The following is a 12,548-nucleotide window of genomic DNA, read 5'->3' as shown; positions in this document are numbered from 1 at the left end:
TGAAGAGCCAGGCACACACTCAGGATCGTTTTCTAGCCAGCAGATTTATTGGAAACGGCATGATGCATTTCGGAGTAGTTCCTTCGTCAGATGCCTTTCCCCGACTAAAAAGTGCTGTCGGAAATCCAAGTTAAAAGATGCCTGCTTTGCTACGATAGGCTCAACGACCAGGTGTAAGTGGCGGGGTTTTTCGAGAGTCTGTAGTAAGTACTTCCCCATGTGGGTGGAGCTCTCTTTTTCACCTCCTGCACCTGTGTCTCAGGCATCCTCTGCCGGCCCCACAATCCATCACCCTGCCGCTTCAAAGCTCCTAGGGAAGTCCCGAAATGGAGTCAATAGGTAAGGAAGCGGCGGCGAGGCAGCGTTTCCAGTTCATGAAAACACATCCAAAAGGTTGCCACTTTCGCTGCCTCACTGCTTGTAGGATGGGGCGCCCTGGTGCATAGTGGCCACGCACCTAAACAGGAAGTCCAATGGCCCCTCACATAACATGAAGAACCAGGCACACACTCAGGATCGTTTTCTAGCTAGCAGATTTATTGGAAACGGCATGATGCATTTCAGAGTAGTTCCTTCGTCAGATGCCTTTCCCCGACTAAAAAGTGCTGTCGGAAATCCAAGTTAAAAGATGCCTGCTTTGCTACGATAGGCTCAACGACCAGGTGTAAGTGGCGGGGTTTTTCGAGAGTCTGTAGTAAGTACTTCCCCATGTTGGTGGAGCTCTCTTTTTCACCTCCTGCACCTGTGTCTCAGACATCCTCTGCCGGCCCCACAATCCATCACCCTGCCGCTTCAAAGCTTCTAGGGAAGTCCCGAAATGGGGTCAATAGGTAAGGAAGCGGCGGCGAGGCAGCGTTTCCAGGTCATGAAAACACATCCAAAAGGTTGCCACTTTCGCTGCCTCACTGCTTGTAGGATGGGGCGCCCTGGTGCATAGTGGCCACCCACCTAAACACGAAGTCCAATGGCCCCTCACATAACATGAAGAACCAGGCACACACTCAGGATCGTTTTCTAGCCAGCAGATTTATTGGAAACGGCATAATGCATTTCAGAGTAGTTCCTTCGTCAGATGCCTTTCCCCGACTAAAAAGTGCTGTCGGAAATCCAAGTTAAAAGATGCATGCTTTGCTACGATAGGCTCAACGACCAGGTGTAAGTGGCGGGGTTTTTCGAGAGTCTGTAGTAAGTACTTCCCCATGTGGGTGGAGCTCTCTTTTTCACCTCCTGCACCTGTGTCTCAGGCATCCTCTGCCGGCCCCACAATCCATCACCCTGCCGCTTCAAAGCTCCTAGGGAAGTCCCGAAATGGAGTCAATAGGTAAGGAAGCGGCGGCGAGGCAGCGTTTCCAGTTCATGAAAAACACATCCAAAAGGTTGCCACTTTCGCTGCCTCACTGCTTGTAGGATGGGGCGCCCTGGTGCATAGTGGCCACGCACCTAAACACGAAGTCCAATGGCCCCTCACATAACATGAAGAACCAGGCACACACTCAGGATCGTTTTCTAGCCAGCAGATTTATTGGAAACGGCATGATGCATTTCGGAGTAGTTCCTTCGTCAGATGCCTTTCCCCGACTAAAAAGTGCTGTCGGAAATCCAAGTTAAAAGATGTCTGCTTTGCTACGATAGGCTCAACGACCAGGTGTAAGTGGCGGGGTTTTTCGAGAGTCTGTAGTAAGTACTTCCCCATGTGGGTGGAGCTCTCTTTTTCACCTCCTGCACCTGTGTCTCAGGCATCCTCTGCCGGCCCCACAATCCATCACCCTGCCGCTTCAAAGCTCCTAGGGAAGTCCCGAAATTGAGTCAATAGGTAAGGAAGCAGCGGCGAGGCAGCGTTTCCAGTTCATGAAAAACACATCCAAAAGGTTGCCACTTTCGCTGCCTCACTGCTTGTAGGATGGGGCGCCCTGGTGCATAGTGGCCACGCACCTAAACACGAAGTCCAATGGCCCCTCACATAACATGAAGAACCAGGCACACACTCAGGATCAATTTCTAGCCATCAGATTTATTGGAAACGGCATGATGCATTTCGGTGTAGTTCCTTCGTCAGATGCCTTTCCCCGACTAAAAAGTGCTGTCGGAAATCCAAGTTAAAAGATGCCTGCTTTGCTACGATAGGGTCAAAGACCAGGTGTAAGTGGCGGGGTTTTTCGAGAGTCTGTAGTAAGTACTTCCCCATGTGGGTGGAGCTCTCTTTTTCACCTCCTACACCTGTGTCTCAGGCATCCTCTGCCGGCCCCACAATCCATCACCCTGCCGCTTCAAAGCTCCTAGGGAAGTCCCGAAATGGAGTCAATAGGTAAGGAAGCGGCGGCAAGGCAGCGTTTCCAGTTCATGAAAAACACATCCAAAAGGTTGCCACTTTCGCTGCCTCACTGCTTGTAGGATGGGGCGCCCTGATGCATAGTGGCAAAGCACCTAAACACGAAGTCCAATGGCCCCTCACATAACATGAAGAACCAGGCACACACTCAGGATCGTTTTCTAGCCAGCAGATTTATTGGAAACGGCATGATGCATTTCGGAGTAATTCCTTCGTCAGATGCCTTTCCCCGACTAAAAAGTGCTGTCGGAAATCCAAGTTAAAAGATGCCTGCTTTGCTACGATAGGCTCAACGACCAGGTGTAAGTGGCAGGGTTTTTCGAGAGTCTGTAGTAAGTACTTCCCCATGTGGGTGGAGCTCTCTTTTTCACCTCCTGCACCTGTGTCTCAGGCATCCTCTGCCGTCCCCACAATCCATCACCCTGCCGCTTCAAAGCTCCTAGGGAAGTCCCAAAATGGAGTCAATAGGTAAGGAAGCGGCGGCGAGGCAGCGTTTCCAGTTCATGAAAAACACATCCAAAAGGTTGCCACTTTCGCTGCCTCACTGCTTGTAGGATGGGGCGCCCTGGTGCATAGTGGCCACGCACCTAAACACGAAGTCCAATGGCCCCTCACATAACATGAAGAACCAGGCACACACTCAGGATCAATTTCTAGCCAGCAGATTTATTGGAAACGGCATGATGCAATTCTGAGTAGTTCCTTCGTCAGATGCCTTTCCCCGACTAAAAAGTGCTGTCGGAAATCCAAGTTAAAAGATGCCTGCTTTGCTACGATAGGCTCAACGACCAGGTGTAAGTGGCGGGGTTTTTCGAGAGTCTGTAGTAAGTACTTCCCCATGTGTGTGGAGCTCTCTTTTTCACCTCCTGCACCTGTGTCTCAGGCATCCTCTGCCGGCCCCACAATCCATCACCCTGCCGCATCAAAGCTCCTAGGGAAGTCCCGAAATGGAGTCAATAGGTAAGGAAGCGGCGGCGAGGCAGCGTTTCCAGTTCATGAAAACACATCCAAAAGGTTGCCACTTTCGCTGCCTCACTGCTTGTAGGATGGGGCGCCCTGGTGCATAGTGGCAAAGCACCTAAACACGAAGTCCAATGGCCCCTCACATAACATGAAGAACCAGGCACACACTCAGGATCCATTTCTAGCCAGCAGATTTATTGGAAACGGCATGATGCATTTCGGAGTAGTTCCTTCGTCAGATGCCTTTCCCCGACTAAAAAGTGCTGTCGGAAATCCAAGTTAAAAGATGCCTGCTTTGCTACGATAGGCTCAACGACCAGGTGTAAGTGGCGGGGTTTTTCGAGAGTCTGTAGTAAGTACTTCCCCATGTGGGTGGAGCTCTCTTTTTCACCTCCTGCACCTGTGTCTCAGGCATCCTCTGCCGGCCCCACAATCCATCACCCTGCCGCTCTAAAGCTCCTAGGGAAGTCCCAAAATGGAGTCAATAGGTAAGGAAGCGGCGGCGAGGCAGCATTTCCAGTTCATGAAAAACACATCCAAAAGGTTGCCACTTTCGCTGCCTCACTGCTTGTAGGATGGGGCGCCCTGGTGCATAGTGGCCACGCACCTAAACACGAAGTCCAATGGCCCCTCACATAACATGAAGAACCAGGCACACACTCAGGATCAATTTCTAGCCAGCAGATTTATTGGAAACAGCATGATGCAATTCAGAGTAGTTCCTTCGTCAGATGCCTTTCCCCGACTAAAAAGTGCTGTCGGAAATCCAAGTTAAAAGATGCCTGCTTTGCTACGATAGGCTCAACGACCAGGTGTAAGTGGCGGGGTTTTTCGAGAGTCTGTAGTAAGTACTTCCCCATGTGGGTGGAGCTCTCTTTTTCACCTCCTGCACCTGTGTCTCAGGCATCCTCTGCCGGCCCCACAATCCATCACCCTGCCGCTTCAAAGCTCCTAGGGAAGTCCCGAAATGGAGTCAATAGGTAAGGAAGCGGCGGCGAGGCAGCGTTTCCAGTTCATGAAAACACATCCAAAAGGTTGCCACTTTCGCTGCCTCACTGCTTGTAGGATGGGGCGCCCTGGTGCATAGTGGCCACGCACCTAAACACAAAGTCCAATGGCCCCTCACATAACATGAAGAACCAGGCACACACTCAGGATCGTTTTCTAGCCAGCAGATTTATTGGAAACGGCATGATGCATTTCAGAGTAGTTCCTTCGTCAGATGCCTTTCCCCGACTAAAAAGTGCTGTCGGAAATCCAAGTTAAAAGATGCCTGCTTTGCTACGATAGGTTCAACGACCAGGTGTAAGTGGCGGGGTTTTTCGAGAGTCTGTAGTAAGTACTTCCCCATGTGGGTGGAGCTCTTTTTTTCACCTCCTGCACCTGTGTCTCAGGCATCCTCTGCCGGCCCCACAATCCATCACCCTGCCGCTTCAAAGCTCCTAGGGAAGTCCCGAAATGGAGTCAATAGGTAAGGAAGCGGCGGCGAGGCAGCGTTTCCAGTTCATGAAAACACATCCAAAAGGTTGCCACTTTCGCTGCCTCACTGCTTGTAGGATGGGGCGCCCTGGTGCATAGTGACCACGCACCTAAACACGAAGTCCAATGGCCCCTCACATAACATGAAGAACCAGGCACACACTCAGGATCGTTTTCTAGCCAGCAGATTTATTGGAAACGGCATGATGCATTTCAGAGTAGTTCCTTCGTCAGATGCCTTTCCCCGACTAAAAAGTGCTGTCGGAAATCCAAGTTAAAAGATGCCTGCTTTGCTACGATAGGCTCAACGACCAGGTGTAAGTGGCGGGGTTTTTCGAGAGTCTGTAGTAAGTACTTCCCCATGTGGGTGGAGCTCTCTTTTTCACCTCCTGCACCTGTGTCTCAGGCATCCTCTGCCGGCCCCACAATCCATCACCCTGCCGCTTCAAAGCTCCTAGGGAAGTCCCGAAATGGAGTCAATAGGTAAGGAAGCAGCGGCGAGGCAGCGTTTCCAGTTCATGAAAACACATCCAAAAGGTTGCCACTTTCGCTGCCTCACTGCTTGTAGGATGGGGCGCCCTGGTGCATAGTGGCAAAGCACCTAAACACGAAGTCCAATGGCCCCTCACATAACATGAAGAACCAGGCACACACTCAGTATCGTTTTCTAGCCAGCAGATTTATTGGAAACGGCATGATGCATTTCGGAGTAATTCCTTCGTCAGATGCCTTTCCCCGACTAAAAAGTGCTGTCGGAAATCCAAGATAAAAGATGCCTGCTTTGCTACGATAGGCTCAACGACCAGGTGTAAGTGGCAGGGTTTTTCGAGAGTCTGTAGTAAGTACTTCCCCATGTGGGTGGAGCTCTCTTTTTCACCTCCTGCACCTGTGTCTCAGGCATCCTCTGCCGTCCCCACAATCCATCACCCTGCCGCTTCAAAGCTCCTAGGGAAGTCCCAAAATGGAGTCAATAGGTAAGGAAGCGGCGGCGAGGCAGCATTTCCAGTTCATGAAAAACACATCCAAAAGGTTGCCACTTTCGCTGCCTCACTGCTTGTAGGATGGGGCGCCCTGGTGCATAGTGGCCACGCACCTAAACACGAAGTCCAATGGCCCCTCACATAACATGAAGAACCAGGCACACACTCAGGATCAATTTCTAGCCAGCAGATTTATTGGAAACGGCATGATGCAATTCTGAGTAGTTCCTTCGTCAGATGCCTTTCCCCGACTAAAAAGTGCTGTCGGAAATCCAAGTTAAAAGATGCCTGCTTTGCTACGATAGGCTCAACGACCAGGTGTAAGTGGCGGGGTTTTTCGAGAGTCTGTAGTAAGTACTTCCCCATGTGTGTGGAGCTCTCTTTTTCACCTCCTGCACCTGTGTCTCAGGCATCCTCTGCCGGCCCCACAATCCATCACCCTGCCGCATCAAAGCTCCTAGGGAAGTCCCGAAATGGAGTCAATAGGTAAGGAAGCGGCGGCGAGGCAGCGTTTCCAGTTCATGAAAACACATCCAAAAGGTTGCCACTTTCGCTGCCTCACTGCTTGTAGGATGGGGCGCCCTGGTGCATAGTGGCAAAGCACCTAAACACGAAGTCCAATGGCCCCTCACATAACATGAAGAACCAGGCACACACTCAGGATCCATTTCTAGCCAGCAGATTTATTGGAAACGGCATGATGCATTTCGGAGTAGTTCCTTCGTCAGATGCCTTTCCCCGACTAAAAAGTGCTGTCGGAAATCCAAGTTAAAAGATGCCTGCTTTGCTACGATAGGCTCAACGACCAGGTGTAAGTGGCGGGGTTTTTCGAGAGTCTGTAGTAAGTACTTCCCCATGTGGGTGGAGCTCTCTTTTTCACCTCCTGCACCTGTGTCTCAGGCATCCTCTGCCGGCCCCACAATCCATCACCCTGCCGCTCTAAAGCTCCTAGGGAAGTCCCAAAATGGAGTCAATAGGTAAGGAAGCGGCGGCGAGGCAGCATTTCCAGTTCATGAAAAACACATCCAAAAGGTTGCCACTTTCGCTGCCTCACTGCTTGTAGGATGGGGCGCCCTGGTGCATAGTGGCCACGCACCTAAACACGAAGTCCAATGGCCCCTCACATAACATGAAGAACCAGGCACACACTCAGGATCAATTTCTAGCCAGCAGATTTATTGGAAACAGCATGATGCAATTCAGAGTAGTTCCTTCGTCAGATGCCTTTCCCCGACTAAAAAGTGCTGTCGGAAATCCAAGTTAAAAGATGCCTGCTTTGCTACGATAGGCTCAACGACCAGGTGTAAGTGGCGGGGTTTTTCGAGAGTCTGTAGTAAGTACTTCCCCATGTGGGTGGAGCTCTCTTTTTCACCTCCTGCACCTGTGTCTCAGGCATCCTCTGCCGGCCCCACAATCCATCACCCTGCCGCTTCAAAGCTCCTAGGGAAGTCCCGAAATGGAGTCAATAGGTAAGGAAGCGGCGGCGAGGCAGCGTTTCCAGTTCATGAAAACACATCCAAAAGGTTGCCACTTTCGCTGCCTCACTGCTTGTAGGATGGGGCGCCCTGGTGCATAGTGGCCACGCACCTAAACACAAAGTCCAATGGCCCCTCACATAACATGAAGAACCAGGCACACACTCAGGATCGTTTTCTAGCCAGCAGATTTATTGGAAACGGCATGATGCATTTCAGAGTAGTTCCTTCGTCAGATGCCTTTCCCCGACTAAAAAGTGCTGTCGGAAATCCAAGTTAAAAGATGCCTGCTTTGCTACGATAGGTTCAACGACCAGGTGTAAGTGGCGGGGTTTTTCGAGAGTCTGTAGTAAGTACTTCCCCATGTGGGTGGAGCTCTTTTTTTCACCTCCTGCACCTGTGTCTCAGGCATCCTCTGCCGGCCCCACAATCCATCACCCTGCCGCTTCAAAGCTCCTAGGGAAGTCCCGAAATGGAGTCAATAGGTAAGGAAGCGGCGGCGAGGCAGCGTTTCCAGTTCATGAAAACACATCCAAAAGGTTGCCACTTTCGCTGCCTCACTGCTTGTAGGATGGGGCGCCCTGGTGCATAGTGACCACGCACCTAAACACGAAGTCCAATGGCCCCTCACATAACATGAAGAACCAGGCACACACTCAGGATCGTTTTCTAGCCAGCAGATTTATTGGAAACGGCATGATGCATTTCAGAGTAGTTCCTTCGTCAGATGCCTTTCCCCGACTAAAAAGTGCTGTCGGAAATCCAAGTTAAAAGATGCCTGCTTTGCTACGATAGGCTCAACGACCAGGTGTAAGTGGCGGGGTTTTTCGAGAGTCTGTAGTAAGTACTTCCCCATGTGGGTGGAGCTCTCTTTTTCACCTCCTGCACCTGTGTCTCAGGCATCCTCTGCCGGCCCCACAATCCATCACCCTGCCGCTTCAAAGCTCCTAGGGAAGTCCCGAAATGGAGTCAATAGGTAAGGAAGCAGCGGCGAGGCAGCGTTTCCAGTTCATGAAAACACATCCAAAAGGTTGCCACTTTCGCTGCCTCACTGCTTGTAGGATGGGGCGCCCTGGTGCATAGTGGCCACCCACCTAAACACGAAGTCCAATGGCCCCTCACATAACATGAAGAACCAGGCACACACTCAGGATCGTTTTCTAGCCAGCAGATTTATTGGAAACGGCATGATGCATTTCAGAGTAGTTCCTTCGTCAGATGCCTTTCCCCGACTAAAAAGTGCTGTCGGAAATCCAAGTTAAAAGATGCCTGCTTTGCTACGATAGGCTCAACGACCAGGTGTAAGTGGCGGGGTTTTTCGAGAGTCTGTAGTAAGTACTTCCCCATGTGGGTGGAGCTCTCTTTTTCACCTCCTGCACCTGTGTCTCAGGCATCCTCTGCCGGCCCCACAATCCATCACCCTGCCGCTTCAAAGGTCCTAGGGAAGTCCCGAAATGGAGTCAATAGGTAAGGAAGCGGCGGCGAAGCAGCGTTTCCAGTTCATGAAAAACACATCCAAAAGGTTGCCACTTTCGCTGCCTCACTGCTTGTAGGATGGGGCGCCCTGGTGCATAGTGGCCACGCACCTAAACACGAAGTCCAATGGCCCCTCACATAACATGAAGAACCAGGCACACACTCAGGATCGTTTTCTAGCCAGCAGATTTATTGGAAACGGCATGATGCATTTCGGAGTAGTTCCTTCGTCAGATGCCTTTCCCCGACTAAAAAGTGCTGTCGGAAATCCAAGTTAAAAGATGCCTGCTTTGCTACGATAGGCTCAATGACCAGGTGTAAGTGGCGGGGTTTTTCGAGAGTCTGTAGTAAGTACTTCCCCATGTGGGTGGAGCTCTCTTTTTCACCTCCTGCACCTGTGTCTCAGGCATCCTCTGCCGGCCCCACAATCCATCACCCTGCCGCTTCAAAGCTCCTAGGGAAGTCCCGAAATGGAGTCAATAGGTAAGGAAGCGGCGGCGAGGCAGCGTTTCCAGTTCATGAAAACACATCCAAAAGGTTGCCACTTTCGCTGCCTCACTGCTTGTAGGATGGGGCGCCCTGGTGCATAGTGGCCACGCACCTAAACACAAAGTCCAATGGCCCCTCACATAACATGAAGAACCAGGCACACACTCAGGATCGTTTTCTAGCCAGCAGATTTATTGGAAACGGCATGATGCATTTCAGAGTAGTTCCTTCGTCAGATGCCTTTCCCCGACTAAAAAGTGCTGTCGGAAATCCAAGTTAAAAGATGCCTGCTTTGCTACGATAGGTTCAACGACCAGGTGTAAGTGGCGGGGTTTTTCGAGAGTCTGTAGTAAGTACTTCCCCATGTGGGTGGAGCTCTTTTTTTCACCTCCTGCACCTGTGTCTCAGGCATCCTCTGCCGGCCCCACAATCCATCACCCTGCCGCTTCAAAGCTCCTAGGGAAGTCCCGAAATGGAGTCAATAGGTAAGGAAGCGGCGGCGAGGCAGCGTTTCCAGTTCATGAAAACACATCCAAAAGGTTGCCACTTTCGCTGCCTCACTGCTTGTAGGATGGGGCGCCCTGGTGCATAGTGACCACGCACCTAAACACGAAGTCCAATGGCCCCTCACATAACATGAAGAACCAGGCACACACTCAGGATCGTTTTCTAGCCAGCAGATTTATTGGAAACGGCATGATGCATTTCAGAGTAGTTCCTTCGTCAGATGCCTTTCCCCGACTAAAAAGTGCTGTCGGAAATCCAAGTTAAAAGATGCCTGCTTTGCTACGATAGGCTCAACGACCAGGTGTAAGTGGCGGGGTTTTTCGAGAGTCTGTAGTAAGTACTTCCCCATGTGGGTGGAGCTCTCTTTTTCACCTCCTGCACCTGTGTCTCAGGCATCCTCTGCCGGCCCCACAATCCATCACCCTGCCGCTTCAAAGCTCCTAGGGAAGTCCCGAAATGGAGTCAATAGGTAAGGAAGCAGCGGCGAGGCAGCGTTTCCAGTTCATGAAAACACATCCAAAAGGTTGCCACTTTCGCTGCCTCACTGCTTGTAGGATGGGGCGCCCTGGTGCATAGTGGCCACCCACCTAAACACGAAGTCCAATGGCCCCTCACATAACATGAAGAACCAGGCACACACTCAGGATCGTTTTCTAGCCAGCAGATTTATTGGAAACGGCATGATGCATTTCAGAGTAGTTCCTTCGTCAGATGCCTTTCCCCGACTAAAAAGTGCTGTCGGAAATCCAAGTTAAAAGATGCCTGCTTTGCTACGATAGGCTCAACGACCAGGTGTAAGTGGCGGGGTTTTTCGAGAGTCTGTAGTAAGTACTTCCCCATGTGGGTGGAGCTCTCTTTTTCACCTCCTGCACCTGTGTCTCAGGCATCCTCTGCCGGCCCCACAATCCATCACCCTGCCGCTTCAAAGGTCCTAGGGAAGTCCCGAAATGGAGTCAATAGGTAAGGAAGCGGCGGCGAAGCAGCGTTTCCAGTTCATGAAAAACACATCCAAAAGGTTGCCACTTTCGCTGCCTCACTGCTTGTAGGATGGGGCGCCCTGGTGCATAGTGGCCACGCACCTAAACACGAAGTCCAATGGCCCCTCACATAACATGAAGAACCAGGCACACACTCAGGATCGTTTTCTAGCCAGCAGATTTATTGGAAACGGCATGATGCATTTCGGAGTAGTTCCTTCGTCAGATGCCTTTCCCCGACTAAAAAGTGCTGTCGGAAATCCAAGTTAAAAGATGCCTGCTTTGCTACGATAGGCTCAATGACCAGGTGTAAGTGGCGGGGTTTTTCGAGAGTCTGTAGTAAGTACTTCCCCATGTGGGTGGAGCTCTCTTTTTCACCTCCTGCACCTGTGTCTCAGGCATCCTCTGCCGGCCCCACAATCCATCACCCTGCCGCTTCAAAGCTCCTAGGGAAGTCCCGAAATGGAGTCAATAGGTAAGGAAGCGGCGGCGAAGCAGCGTTTCCAGTTCATGAAAAACACATCCAAAAGGTTGCCACTTTCGCTGCCTCACTGCTTGTAGGATGGGGCGCCCTGGTGCATAGTGGCCACGCACCTAAACACGAAGTCCAATGGCCTCTCACATAACATGAAGAGCCAGGCACACACTCAGGATCGTTTTCTAGCCAGCAGATTTATTGGAAACGGCATGATGCATTTCGGAGTAGTTCCTTCGTCAGATGCCTTTCCCCGACTAAAAAGTGCTGTCGGAAATCCAAGTTAAAAGATGCCTGCTTTGCTACGATAGGTTCAACGACCAGGTGTAAGTGGCGGGGTTTTTCGAGAGTCAGTAGTAAGTACTTCCCCATGTGGGTGGAGCTCTCTTTTTCACCTCCTGCACCTGTGTCTCAGGCATCCTCTGCCGGCCCCACAATCCATCACCCTGCCGCTTCAAAGCTCCTAGGGAAGTCCCGAAATGGAGTCAATAGGTAAGGAAGCGGCGGTGAGGCAGCGTTTCCAGTTCATGAAAAACACATCCAAAAGGTTGCCACTTTCGCTGCCTCACTGCTTGTAGGATGGGGCGCCCTGGTGCATAGTGGCCACGCACCTAAACACAAAGTCCAATGGCCCCTCACATAACATGAAGAACCAGGCACACACTCAGGATCGTTTTCTAGCCAGCAGATTTATTGGAAACGGCATGATGCATTTCGGAGTAGTTCCTTCATCAGATGCCTTTCCCCGACTAAAAAGTGCTGTCGGAAATCCAAGTTAAAAGATGCCTGCTTTGCTACGATAGGCTCAACGACCAGGTGTAAGTGGCGGGGTTTTTCGAGAGTCTGTAGTAAGTACTTCCCCATGTGGGTGGAGCTCTCTTTTTCACCTCCTGCACCTGTGTCTCAGGCATCCTCTGCCGGCCCCACAATCCATCACCCTGCCGCTTCAAAGCTCCTAGGGAAGTCCCGAAATAGAGTCAATAGGTAAGGAAGCGGCGGCGAGGCAGCGTTTCCAGTTCATGAAAAACACATCCAAAAGGTTGCCACTTTCGCTGCCTCACTGCTTGTAGGATGGGGCGCCCTGGTGCATAGTGGCAAAGCACCTAAACACGAAGTCCAATGGCCCCTCACATAACATGAAGAACCAGGCACACACTCAGGATCGTTTTCTAGCCAGCAGATTTATTGGAAACGGCATGATGCATTTCGGAGTAGTTCCTTCGTCAGATGCCTTTCCCCGACTAAAAAGTGCTGTCGGAAATCCAAGTTAAAAGATGCCTGCTTTGCTACGATAGGCTCAACGACCAGGTGTAAGTGGCGGGGTTTTTCGAGAGTCTGTAGTAAGTACTTCCCCATGTGGGTGGAGCTCTCTTTTTCACCTCCTGCACCTGTGTCTCA

The sequence above is a fragment of the Lissotriton helveticus genome, chromosome 5_1 (assembly GCF_964261635.1).
Source record: "Lissotriton helveticus chromosome 5_1, aLisHel1.1, whole genome shotgun sequence".
NCBI lineage: Eukaryota > Metazoa > Chordata > Amphibia > Caudata > Salamandridae > Lissotriton > Lissotriton helveticus.
The sequence above is the reverse complement of the archived record's forward strand: the minus strand, read 5'-3'. Positions refer to the sequence as shown.